The sequence below is a fragment of the Mycteria americana genome, chromosome 7, assembly GCF_035582795.1.
Source record: "Mycteria americana isolate JAX WOST 10 ecotype Jacksonville Zoo and Gardens chromosome 7, USCA_MyAme_1.0, whole genome shotgun sequence".
Lineage (NCBI taxonomy): Eukaryota > Metazoa > Chordata > Aves > Ciconiiformes > Ciconiidae > Mycteria > Mycteria americana.
Window position 1 is genome coordinate 53,638,198 of NC_134371.1, and position 12,117 is coordinate 53,650,314.

Below are 12,117 nucleotides of genomic sequence, written 5' to 3' on the forward strand. Positions count from 1 at the left end.
AGACAAACGTGTTGGTAGTAGTGGACTGCTTTCTAAAAGCTTGTAAGTCATATAATTAGGAACCAAGAAATAGCAGGAATAACAGAGGGGCAGAGATTCCAGTCAGGTAGTTCTTCATGTGTAGAGTATCACAGACCAAAGGGAGCAACATCGTCTTCAGAGGAGTCTACAGAATTTGTGTTGCTGATAGAAATGTGCAAAAATCAGTTGGGCCTGGAAGGTGGAGTCACACCAGAGATTGGAATGGGTTTGTGCTGCTGGTTCCTTTGAACTATTTTCTTCAGGGCACTTCTGAAAAAAGCAGGAATTTTCAGGGAAGCCAGGACCTGTGGAGCTGGATTGACAGAAGAATGCAATGAATTCAATGAATGGAGATAAGCATTTTTGGTCCTTATCAAATAATTTTATCAGTGCTCTTCATTTAGAAGATGAAGTGCTCTTCATCTTTAGAATGCTTTTGTCTTGGTAGCTTCAAAAGATAAATCACATCTTTGCTTTGCTGTAGCTGTGAGGAGCAACACAAGGACTCTGTGTTTTGCTGTCTTCTAACAAGGTGAACTCAGTCTTTGGAGCAAACATTGGTTTCCCATCCCTTTGCTTAACTTCTCTCACCATCTGTTCCTTGGTGTAGATGGACTGATATGAAAACAAATACAGGATTAATACAGCGTAACCCCAGGAAAGTGTAATGGGGAGTTAAATCTAAACCACAGGACTTATCAGGAGAGGATTAACATATCCTCAAACCAACCCAACCAACCAAACAACATCCCCTCCCAGCAGCAGGCTCCCAGCAAAAGTAATTGGGGAGCCTTTCTGTTGGGAAGCAGAACATGGTCCGGTTTTGTTAAGCACGTAACTTCTCTGGCACAGGGTGGTAAGGGATGCCTTGAGGAACCAGAGCAGGTAATGTGAGAGACTAATTTCACTTCTTTCATAGGAAGGATCACACCTACTTAACAAAGACCTAAAGAAGGGTTTTGCAAAAAATGTTTCTCTGTTAGGCTTCTGGTCTAGAAAAAGTATCACTTCCTGTTGTAACTAGAAGATGCTTAAGAGAAATGCACAAATCCCTTCCTTAGGACTGATAAAATTGTATTTTGTGAGACTAAGAGCTTATATATTGTCTGAAATGTTTCAAAGAGTTGTATTATTTAATGTAGTTATCAGGTTGGCAATGGCAAAGGCTTGTTTGAAAACATACTGTTTTAATAGTTAGGAATACTAATTTTTATACGAGATCTAAGGTTTTGCTTACCATTAGTGACTTGTTCTCACAGGAACCTTTGTGTATGCCTCTTGGATAGTTGTAAATAAGCTGACAGTTTAAATAAGCCCTGTCGCCATGATCTTTGACATAGTAATGAAATACTGCTTACATCTTACAAACTTTAAATTTTTCAAATTATCTATATAAAGCAACACATAGACTTATATAAGACAACACAGTTATATGCTATAGAATTATTACATTATTATAACATTAATGGATTCATTGCATTATTTCCCCACAGAAGCATAATTGACACCTCAAGCTGGCAATATGAAAATAAGTAGAATCCATGTCATTAAGTGATTCCAATGCTGATGAAACAGGGAGACTTACCTGATACAGACTGTATATATCGAAATTCAGGGCTCCTTGAATGCTCAAGAGCCAGCGGCAGATAAATTCTGGTCTGACCTCGTGAGGGTCCCAGGTGTGTATCGTCCCCAACCTCCTGCTGGGGATCCCCTATCTCCCTGCCTTTTCTCAGCCTCCTTGGGACAGCTCTTGAGTCAGTAAGGTTCATGGGCTGGCAGAAAGATGCACTGCTCCATCGGCAAAATCATCCAACAGACCACTGGGCAAATGAAGCCCTGCAGTAATTTAGCTCTTACGCTGAACATTTGCTGGCTTTTCAGCTGTGCTACTCCAGTAGAGGGTGCTTTTGTTAACTGCTGGCATGGTGCCTGTTTGAATTTGCAGTACTACTTTAAACTACAGACCCTGATTTTCTTCTAGTTTTCTTTCTAATACTTGATTAAGTGTCTCTTGAAACAGTACACATCTATTTTGGTTGCTTTCTTGATACCTTGCTCTAGATTTTCTCCGTACTACAAAGGCTTTTTAAACAGCTTTTGCACTGTAAATTTCACATAATTTTTGAATTGCTCTCTGGGGAGAGTTACTGTAATCTTTTCTCTTTCAAAAACAATTCTTACATTGATGGATCACAATGAAAAAATTATTTGGCAAACACAATTTTAGTCAAGTGTGTTTGTCTGCAACAAAGCAGTGAAAACCAGCACGAAAATAATGAATGGTTAAATGTCACGCTAAACTTCTATTTCAGACAAACTAATTACTGAGTTTCAAAGTTTGTAACTTAGTAGAGAAAAGCCCAAGAACAAGGGTTTTATCGTGTTGTGCCTGAAAGAGGAATGGTTGGTTTAAATTTAAGAACGCTCAAAAACCCCCTTATTTCTGCAAAATAAGAAAGTGAGGAAGAATTGGCTTTGAAAAGTTGCATTTATCTAATTTCCCATGGACTCATAAGCTTCTTTCATAGAAAGTTACAAAAATAAGGCTGGAACGTACCTTCCCCAAGGTGCCCCAGCCCCTTGGCTGCCCCAGGCTGGCCAGCCGGACCCACGCCATTCCTGGCAGACCTCTCGGCTCTAAAACAATGATCTCTCGGCTCTAAAACAATGATCGAAGGGAAGACAGCAATGCAACGAGCACCGCCAGCCCTCCTTCCAGTGTCGGCAACTTAGTGCATTAATGCATCAGTAGAAATCAGCAAAAACATGCAGTTGAACAAGAGAGTTTACAGCTTTCTTCTCCATTTTGGGGAAGCATATAACCCTCTCGAGCAGCTCTATGGTTCGTAGTTTTGTTCATACAGAGCAAGGACTCCTATGTAAGCACAGGTGTAAATGGCTCAGGATGATGTATTCGGAGTTATAAAATGTTATTTATCTCAGGTTTTGCCTTGGTTCTTTGGTTGTGACATAGCCAAGGGAAAAACATTTTATGTAATTTTTAAAAAATTAGCGAATTCTAAGCAAAATGACAGAATTATAGCAAAAGACCTCATTTCTGTGGGCAGTTTGTCTGGTCATGGAACCTGCTCCAGTGCACTGCGTCCAAGTTTCCCTGGAGCAAACTTCTGCTGAGGATTGTGTTGCTGCTGTACTGGGGCAGCTCCAGAGAGGTTTTAACAGTCAGGCCCTGCAGTTCACTCAGAAGTTAAATTAGCCCTTAAAACCAACTTTTCCCTCAAGACTCCTCAGAAGGAATGAAAAGAAACTACCATTATCCTTGAGAAAAGAAATGGGGGTCCTAGAGATGGAACTGACCCACTGTATGTGTTCAGGCTTTTAATTAAAAGACTTCATTTAATTTTTCACAGGATTTTGGCAGCGTACGAAGCTAAAAGTTAATGGTCTTTGCTGTGGAAATACCTAATGTGATTTCCTTAAAGGGCAAATGTTGCCAGGGGCTGAATATGCCCCCTGGTAGGTGGAAACTTCACTTGATGCCTGCTTTGCCTACAGCGAAACAGTAATGCTGGGGCTACGCAGTTGCCTTCATTGATTGCTCTGAAATTCAGAGTTTAGTAAGTAATGTAAAGAGGTTTAAATGAAGCAGTCATTTTACGGTGGGAATATTTTGCAAAACCTGATTTTTGTTTTTCCTTCTCATTCTGCAAAAGTCCCATAGATTTTAATAGCATTCTGCAGAAATTAACCTGAAAAACTATCACATTTAGTAACAGCACTAATTCCCAGGAAAGTCTGCAGGATTTTCCATCAGAGCTGTGTTTATATCCCAGATTGTGCATATGTACTTGAGTATTAAAAAACAGAAATAAAAGCAGCTGGGAAATTGGCTCTCCTGGTACTTGGGAAATAATCCATTTCAGAAGGTCAGTTCCATCTCGTTTTTCTCAGTTGTATTGCATATGGCTTTTGTTTTTTAAATAAGTAAGTAGCTCTTCTGTTTTTATAAGAATAAGCAGTTTTACTGACTCTCCTGGTTAATGCTATAGTGTTGTTAGGAAGCTGTATGGGATATAACCACTTCAATTCTATTTCTGATATCATGTTAAAGGATGCTCTTTAATCTGTGGCTACATTTACATTAGTAAGTCATTTGGCACAACAGGAGAGTGCCTGTAATGTGAACTAGTCCGTGCTGTGGGCTAGCTCTGCTTTGCTCCCATGGGCTCAACGCCCAGCAGCAGTCCCAGTGCATTACATGCACTCCTGGAGTGCATCTTCTGGTTTGAGTTTCATCTGAAAGGAATCCAGCTGGTGCACTCTCAAAACCAAAGCAGAGTCTGCCAGGCTGATAGGGAGAGTCACTTCAAAAGCAGCCTCCTCATCCAAACCGAAATACTTCTGCAGTCACACCCTGCCTGTGCGAGGAGCCCTGCACAGAACCGGAGTGTCTCTGGGACACGCCTTCGCACCCAAAATACGCCTTGCTGGGAAAAACACAACTGTATTCAAGGTTTGTGCTCTTGGTAGCACGCCAATATTGCCTTCTAAACTTAGCTTTTTCCTCATCTTAGTGGGTTTTTTTGGTAGTAATTGATTCACTGGTTCTTGTATTAAGTACGAGGGGTGGTGGAGAATGAGAGCGAGAGTAAATTGCAGCACTGATGATTGTTCGTCTGTTCCCAGACCATTAACATTTCTCCTTAGAGATGCCACACTCATTCCTGCAAGAATCTCTGCGTGTGTACGAAGCTCAGCTATGTATGAGTCCCACTGTAGGCAATGGAAAGCCTGTTGTATATGAAGCTAATCACACACGTGAATTTACCCTGCCAGGGGCCATAGCATTGAGCCTCTCATTCTTGGTAGGGGCTGAAGCCTTGTTGTGCACCGAGCAGTAGAATAAGGAAAGTGATTCGTGTTTTTTTACTCCTAGAAAGAATGGATCCCTTTCCCCTCCCTATGCTTTCTTCTCAAGAAAACTTAACTAGCATCTGAATTTAGCAAGCTTGCAAAAGCATTTTTTTATTTCAATATAGTTGTCTTAAAAGATTAATTTCTCCCTGAGGACATTTGGGCAAAGTGGAGAGAGAGATTGATCATTTCCAGATGCTCTTTGCTGACAGGTAAAGAAAAATTCTGCTTTAGGTTAACATTTGTGAATGTATTTAAAAAACACATATTTTGTACACAAATCTGACAGGGAGAGTGCAAGCCAGTACAACAGGCATCTTAAAAGTGCCTGAGATGCATAGATTTGCATTGTCATAGCTGCATTAATAAGATGGGGCTTGCTCTTGCTGACTGGGCTAAAAGCCTTTGGAGCTTCCCTCTGTGCATCTCCTATGGACAAGTAGAGGAGATGGATGTATCTTCCAGACAGAAACGCAGAGGCCGTGTTCAGCGTGTTTCGCAGTAGACAATTGACTCAGCACTGCTTGCTGAATCGGACATATAAAAATACATCATTCACCTTTTCTTTGATGCTCTGAGTACATTTCCTAATGGGATTCCTAAACATTGCATACCAAGTGCTGGCAAGACTTGGCACAGTGAACAACAAGGTGTTTGACTTTGGGCTTCTGGGGAGTACACCGAATTAGAGAAGCAGGGAGGGCTGATGTCTTACATGTTATCTGAGAAGGGAGCCAGTCGGAGAGGGCGACTGTGCATTCGCCCCCTGCTCGCCGTGCACTCTGTCTCGCCTCCCCGCCAGCAGCTGCAGTCACTACTGCTTTTGCCTCTGCACAAGAAATCGATGCTTACTTTGCTGTTGGCTCTCTTGCCTGGCAGTAGTCTCTAATGACTACAACATGAGGACTTCTTAATGGTGAAAGCTGAGCACCAACCAGTTGTGTAGGAGACCCTGATACCTGGGAAGAGCGGATTCTTCTTCACTTGGTGCTGATCTCTAAGGCAACAGCAGCCGCTGTGCTGAGCACGGGAAGTAACGGGGCTCACGCCCGTCAGCGGCAAAGGAAAAGTCTCCTTGGGAAGTGGTCCTTCCTAACGTCCATCCATAACAACTGTTGTCCTTCTCAAATGGTGTGCGGAACCAGAAATGCCACTGGAGACCAGAACGCTTTTGTGAGTCACAAGCTGGTTTTCACTGGGAGGGCAGAGGAGGTGGAGCAGTCTTGCGTGTTGCCTGCTTGTGTACGTTGAACCCTGGAGACGTGTATTTCTCTCAAAATGATCAGTAAACCTGTCTCCGTTCAGAGGTTGCCGACTGTTAGAACTGTTTTAACTAACTGACTGTCAAGAAGACTGATAAATGCATTTTAGCTAGCTAGAGAGGGCTCTGCTCCTGCGCATGGCAAAGCTCAGGGCCCTGGGAGCGTTACGGGCAAAGCCCTTCCAAGGCCAAAGAAAGAGGTGTGTGAGGACTGCGGTGGATGTCAGGTCTAGAGATGGTAAAGTCCCACTTCAGGAAATGAATCTTCTATGGGCCTGTATCATGGCGCTTGTCCCAAAACCCTGCAGTAAGCTCAGCTGCCACAGAGTGACGGTAAGGAAGAGATGAGGGGAAGAGGGGAGGTGAAACGAGGGGCATCGCTCTCTGGGGTTGTTCAGGTAAAGCAGGTAAATACCTAAGGGTCTTCATTAAGCCCATTTGCTGTTTAGAAAGGAAAAAAATGCTGGTTTTGAGCATTAATTCATTTGTTGTGTTTCAGGAGCAGACAAAGTAGAGGGGGAAGGTGACTCTGAGTCAAATTTTGGGAGTGTTTTCTATGAGAGCAGGACTGGGGAAGAAAACGAACGTGACAGTTTTTGTCCTTAAAAGAAGGAAAACGTGCTGTGCAAAAGAGGGCTTTGCATCCTAAGACAAAGTGCCAATGATTTCTAGGTGTTAAAGCTCTGAGACTTAATACTGTAGGTAACAAACCATCAGCTCTACTGCATCAGTAGTGTTGCTGAAATGAACTGTCGGTTTTGGGGTTGTTTATAGAGCAATGTAGGAGGTAGTCTGCAGTGTTTTCTTAGGGTTCTTTTTTCCCCTAAATACTCAGTAGTGAACATGTACGAAGATCTGAAGAAACACATTCTCTGTGTGCGTGTCCCCACGGTTCTCCCTTCACAGCCCGCAGGCTTTGACCTGCCAATAGTTGCCCAGGCAGGGCACTGTTCCCGGCAGCCTGTCACGGAAGCGTGCAACACGTCAGCTCAGAAGGGCTGCAAACTTGTGCATAATTAAGCCTGTGATACTTGATGAACTATATGCCTAATTAGAACGTGCTATCTGGGGATACGTCTTCCAAAGGGATGCTAAAATTGGCAGCTTTACAATTTGACCTGATTTTTCTTTGTTGTTGGTCATAAAGATAGAAGCTACTGTGTGGTTAAAATCTGTTGTGTTTGGTTGGTTGAGTTTTATTTTGGGAAGGAGAGGGATAATTTTAGTTCTTCAGAAAAAAATTAGATCAAAATCCTGGCAACTGTTCAAGATAAATGAGCAACCTTGCAATAAAGGGGTTTCTGTCACCTTGGAAACACAGTTTCAAAAAGCCAGTTGGAGTAATTTTAGTTTCAGACTTCCCTCTGCCCTTGTCCCTCCCATGCAAATTCTGTTTTTACACTCAGTATATCCTGTTTAGCTGTGTTTCTTTTCTATATAAACAACGGGGGAATTTGCCAGGCAAAAGTGGAAGAACACTGGAAATGACCTCACGCATGATGTTTCAGAGCAGAAACTGGTGTTTGGAAACACACAAAGTTAAACCCATCCAAAAATAGATTTAAAAAAAAAAAATCAGTCATTTTAGACCTTACAGCTCAGTGTAAAGAACCTAGAAGTTTAAATACTTGTTTTTTACATACTGTTGAGTCTTTTTATTCTGGAGGAGAATGTGGCATTTAGGAAACAAATTCTAGCAATGAGAAGGAAGGTTGGGGGGTTAGACAAGGAAAAATCTGCTTTGAATAAAGGATGTAATCTAGTAAATATACAAGGTCTTTCAGAATCCCCTCCAATGTGATATCTGTCTGAAATTTGTTGTATTCAAGTGCTGTGGGTCTTTGTTGTGGGTGTTACACAGATTATGCCATGGCATGGCTGGAAACTCAAGTAATTAGAGAAGAGATTAGGATAAAGTAGTGCTTCTATCCGCTAAAGAATGTAAATATTTTGAATATTTTCAATAGCTCACACTTCTCAGTAACAGATATCACCTGAAGAGTGCCCTTACTGTGAGGGCCCACTAGAGAAAACACAGAAGCCTTTGTAGCCTTTCCCGTCTACTTGAAATCAGCTGGGATACACGGACTCTCCACTCCCACTCAGAAAATATTTCAAAGTGAGAAGTAAATCGATTTGCCATTATTGGAAAGATGAAATTGCATTGAAATATATATTTTATTGCTCAGGTAATATTCCTGGAAACTCAGAGGAGCCCAGGCAGGACTGGCTGACAGCCCCTGTGCCAGCGTCTGGTGTCACCTCTGCCTGTTGGGCTGCTACCAGCTGTGTGGTCTGTCAGGCTGGGTAGGAAGAGATGCCACCTAGGACCACGTGCCATAGTCTGAGCAGCCACGGAAGACTAGCCGGACATTACACTAATACATCAGATGAGACACGACGAGATAGAATAGCTGACTAACCCTTGGGTGAAATATTTGGAAATGCTTCCTTACCATGTGACTGGTTAGACCGTTGGGATAATAGTAGGACCATACACCTTGAGATATTTAAAATGAGATTGGTCTGAATATGAGCAAACGAGGAGATGTGTGATTAAGGGAGCACAAATGAGATTATAAATCTACTTTTTCACTTCCGTTTCCTTGGATTCTATTGTGTCTCCCAGGGGTGACTGAATGTTGTGATGGACATGAATAATTAAAAGAAGCTTGACCATGCCACCTTCCCATCAGCTGCCGCGCTTTTGTCATTCCTTGGTATCACAGGAGTGAGTGAGCGTTGGGAGCAAGCTGTCAGCAGGTAGGCAGCAACTCCAGCAAGTTTGCAAATGAGGGAGTTTCCCTGCTGGAGCCAGCAGGATCAAGTACTAGTCTTCTCCTGGCTGCATTGTTCTTTACGAGTCAAGAAAGCTCATCAGGTCAAAACATGTGCTCCATAGTGCCTGGCCTAAACAGGAAAACTTTTTTCTCCTGTGACACGCAGTTTTATTCTGTTCTACTTGATAGGTGCACTCCAGGAGATGCAAAAGAAACGCCAGGGTTCATCTATGTAGCTACACAAAAATGCTTTTCTATTTTTCAGTCACTGTACTGAAGCGGTGTTGTTCAGACTCTGCAAACAAGCTAAGTATGAGCACGCTAATGCATGCACAGACTTCATTGTCACAGTTTCTTACTATTAACTTCTCTGATCGCTCCTTTTGACGCACATACAACAGAGAGAAAGAGGAGAATATTTCATACATGAAATTCCACAGATCTCTCAGCAGCCTGAGGGGATATGCTGGGTTTCTCTGGCTTTTTTTTCATTTTTTTTGGCTTTGTAACATACAGGATGACTATAATGAAATCATCATATATGTACACACATAAAGTTGTTTGAGGAATAAAATTATTTAGCTTACATAAAAGAGAAAAATAGACTAGATGCTTTCAACATGTGAAAGTCACTGGCAGATTTGCCTACAGAAAAAACATCTGTTGCCTAAAATTTAAGATTATAAGAACATGTCTTTAAGGCATCCTTGTGATTACCTTTAGCAAAGTACTTTGAGCACAGAGTGCTATATACAGTTCTTAAAGAGGATCAGTCTTCCAATTTAAGGACTTTTCCACTTCTCTTTTTAAATATTGCCTTTCCTTTTACTGCATTTAGAAGTCCTCTATACTTTGCTCTGACTTGAAACTCAGAGTTTTGAGGCTGATGATTAAAAAAAAAATTTTCTATTTCTAATGACAGAAGTGGAAGAAAGGAACTTTAAGAAAGTGGATTCCGCTGAGAACATTTCATTACATGTGTTCCCCCATTCTGGCATTTTGTTGACTGTTAGTAGGCAACCAGAAGCCATTCAAGATATTCTTCTTACAGTGTTTAAGTTTTGCAGGATTTTTAGTAAATAAATTTTGCATATGCAGCAGGTTTTAGGACCCTGTGCATAATGGGATTTATGGTGGATGTACCTTGCAACATCTCCTGGACTCTGTTGCATGGACTGGCAGTCCCTTGGCTCCGCCGGTGGGTACAGCACTCCTGTACAATATTAACAGGGACTGCTACAGGACACAGCTCAAAAACCTTACAGCTCCAGCTAGTTAGGGGATGAGATTCACAAGTGTTACATTTAATCAAAGTTTGGATTAATAGCCAAATACAGTGAGAGACTGAATGATGGCGAAGACTTCGTGAAGGCACGAGGCCAAGGAGAAAGATGGACCACAGGCAGACGTGGGGGAGAGCTCTGCTTCTTCCCTGCCCTCCTGGGGCAGAAACAGCAGGACCACAAATGTGGTCCTGGCCTAAAGAGATAGGACGAAATAGACAGAGAAATGCTTATTTAGTGATTTCAATTCCTTCACAGAGGATCTCCTAAAGTTTTGAGCATAAACTTGACTCTGTTTTTCTTTTGCTTGAACTTATTACACTCTTCATTGGTGTTTACTTCAAGCAAGGTGGAGTGTCACCAATCTGCTGGTTTTGTCTCCATGTTAGGAGAAGGTAATGGTGATGATGGTCATGATACCGACTATTTTTACTGTATGGGTAACGCTTTGGCTTATTCGTATCCAAAATACTTTGGTATTTTTAGCATATCTTCAGTGAGAATGACATCCTACCATAGCACTGGCATGCTGTAAGATTGCAGTCAGAGGTGGTAATGACAGCCCTGAAGTTCAATGACATATTTTGAAAAGCTCATAGAGATGTTAGCTTGCATTCTCTAAAAAGACAAGTACCAACTTAAAAAAATAAGTGCAGATACTAAAAAGAGCATGAATTACTGTCTTATTTCTGTTTGAACAAAGCGCAGAAGGCAGAGCCATGAATGCTCCTGCTGCTTAACTTAGCTGATAGCTATGAACAGAAATATTTCCATCACACTGCTCATTTGAATCTCGGTTAACCGTACATGGTGCTTAAAATCCTCTCCCGTTTAATTTTAATTACAGCTTAACAGGACAAGTAGACCACGCCACTGGGAGCAACGGGCTCAGCACTTCACAGACAGCCAGGACAGCAACCGTCCTGATGCTACAAGTCGCATCGCCAGAGCCCAGGAGGCCCACGCCACAGGAGTCAGAGAGGAACTGATGGTGGCAGTGGCTTCTCAGAGGTCCATTACCTCTTTGTGTGAAGGCACCAAGTTTGGTTGGCAATGGCCAAGCAACAGCAATGCGGGTGTGGTGCACTGGGTATAAGATCTCAACGGAGGTGCCTCTTAAAGCAGTTTTGGATTAAAGAGGTTTCTGGCAAGGATGCGCTCTAGAAGGGAGTCGGTGGTCTGAGCCAAGCACTTGACTGCTCTTGGAGTCTCTAAAATTTGCTTTTAAAAACTGCAACCCCAACTGCAAATGGTTCTGGAGACCAGGGAGCAGATGGTGGAGCCATTTGGGTAATGAACACCTTCAGCTTTGTCCAGCCTGTTGTCTAGCAACCTCCTCAGGTTTAAGAATATAAATGGTTTATTCTCCCATTGGTTTGTCTTCCTAAGAAGATAACCAGCTGTATTCTGGACCCTCTGGGCCTCTGGGGTGCCTCGGCTGGCCAGTTCAAAATAGGGTCTGGGGGTAACAAAGGTATGGATGACTGTAGTGGTGTCTGCATCTGAGAGAGATCAGTCGTTTGGCAGGCTGGGGATAATGCGCACGGCTATTAGCTGCCTGATAGAGTTTCATGGGACTCTTATTTCAGTCCATTTCGATGTCAGGAAGGCAGACGCTTTCAATAAAAAGAGTGCTCATAGATTTTATTGGGGCATTCAAATGCTTCCAGTTCCCAGCTGTCATCAGCTCCTCTTTAGTCATATAGTTGTCACTTTATCCCCCTGTCTGCAACAGCTCTTGAGAGAAGAAAGATACCGATTTGCTAAGCTTTAATGAAAAGGAGACTCACTCACGTTTCCAGACACTTTTAGTTTTACTCATATGAATGAATCCCACTGAAGTAAAATAAAGTATATCTTCACACAGTTACAACCTAAATTAATATGAAACTTT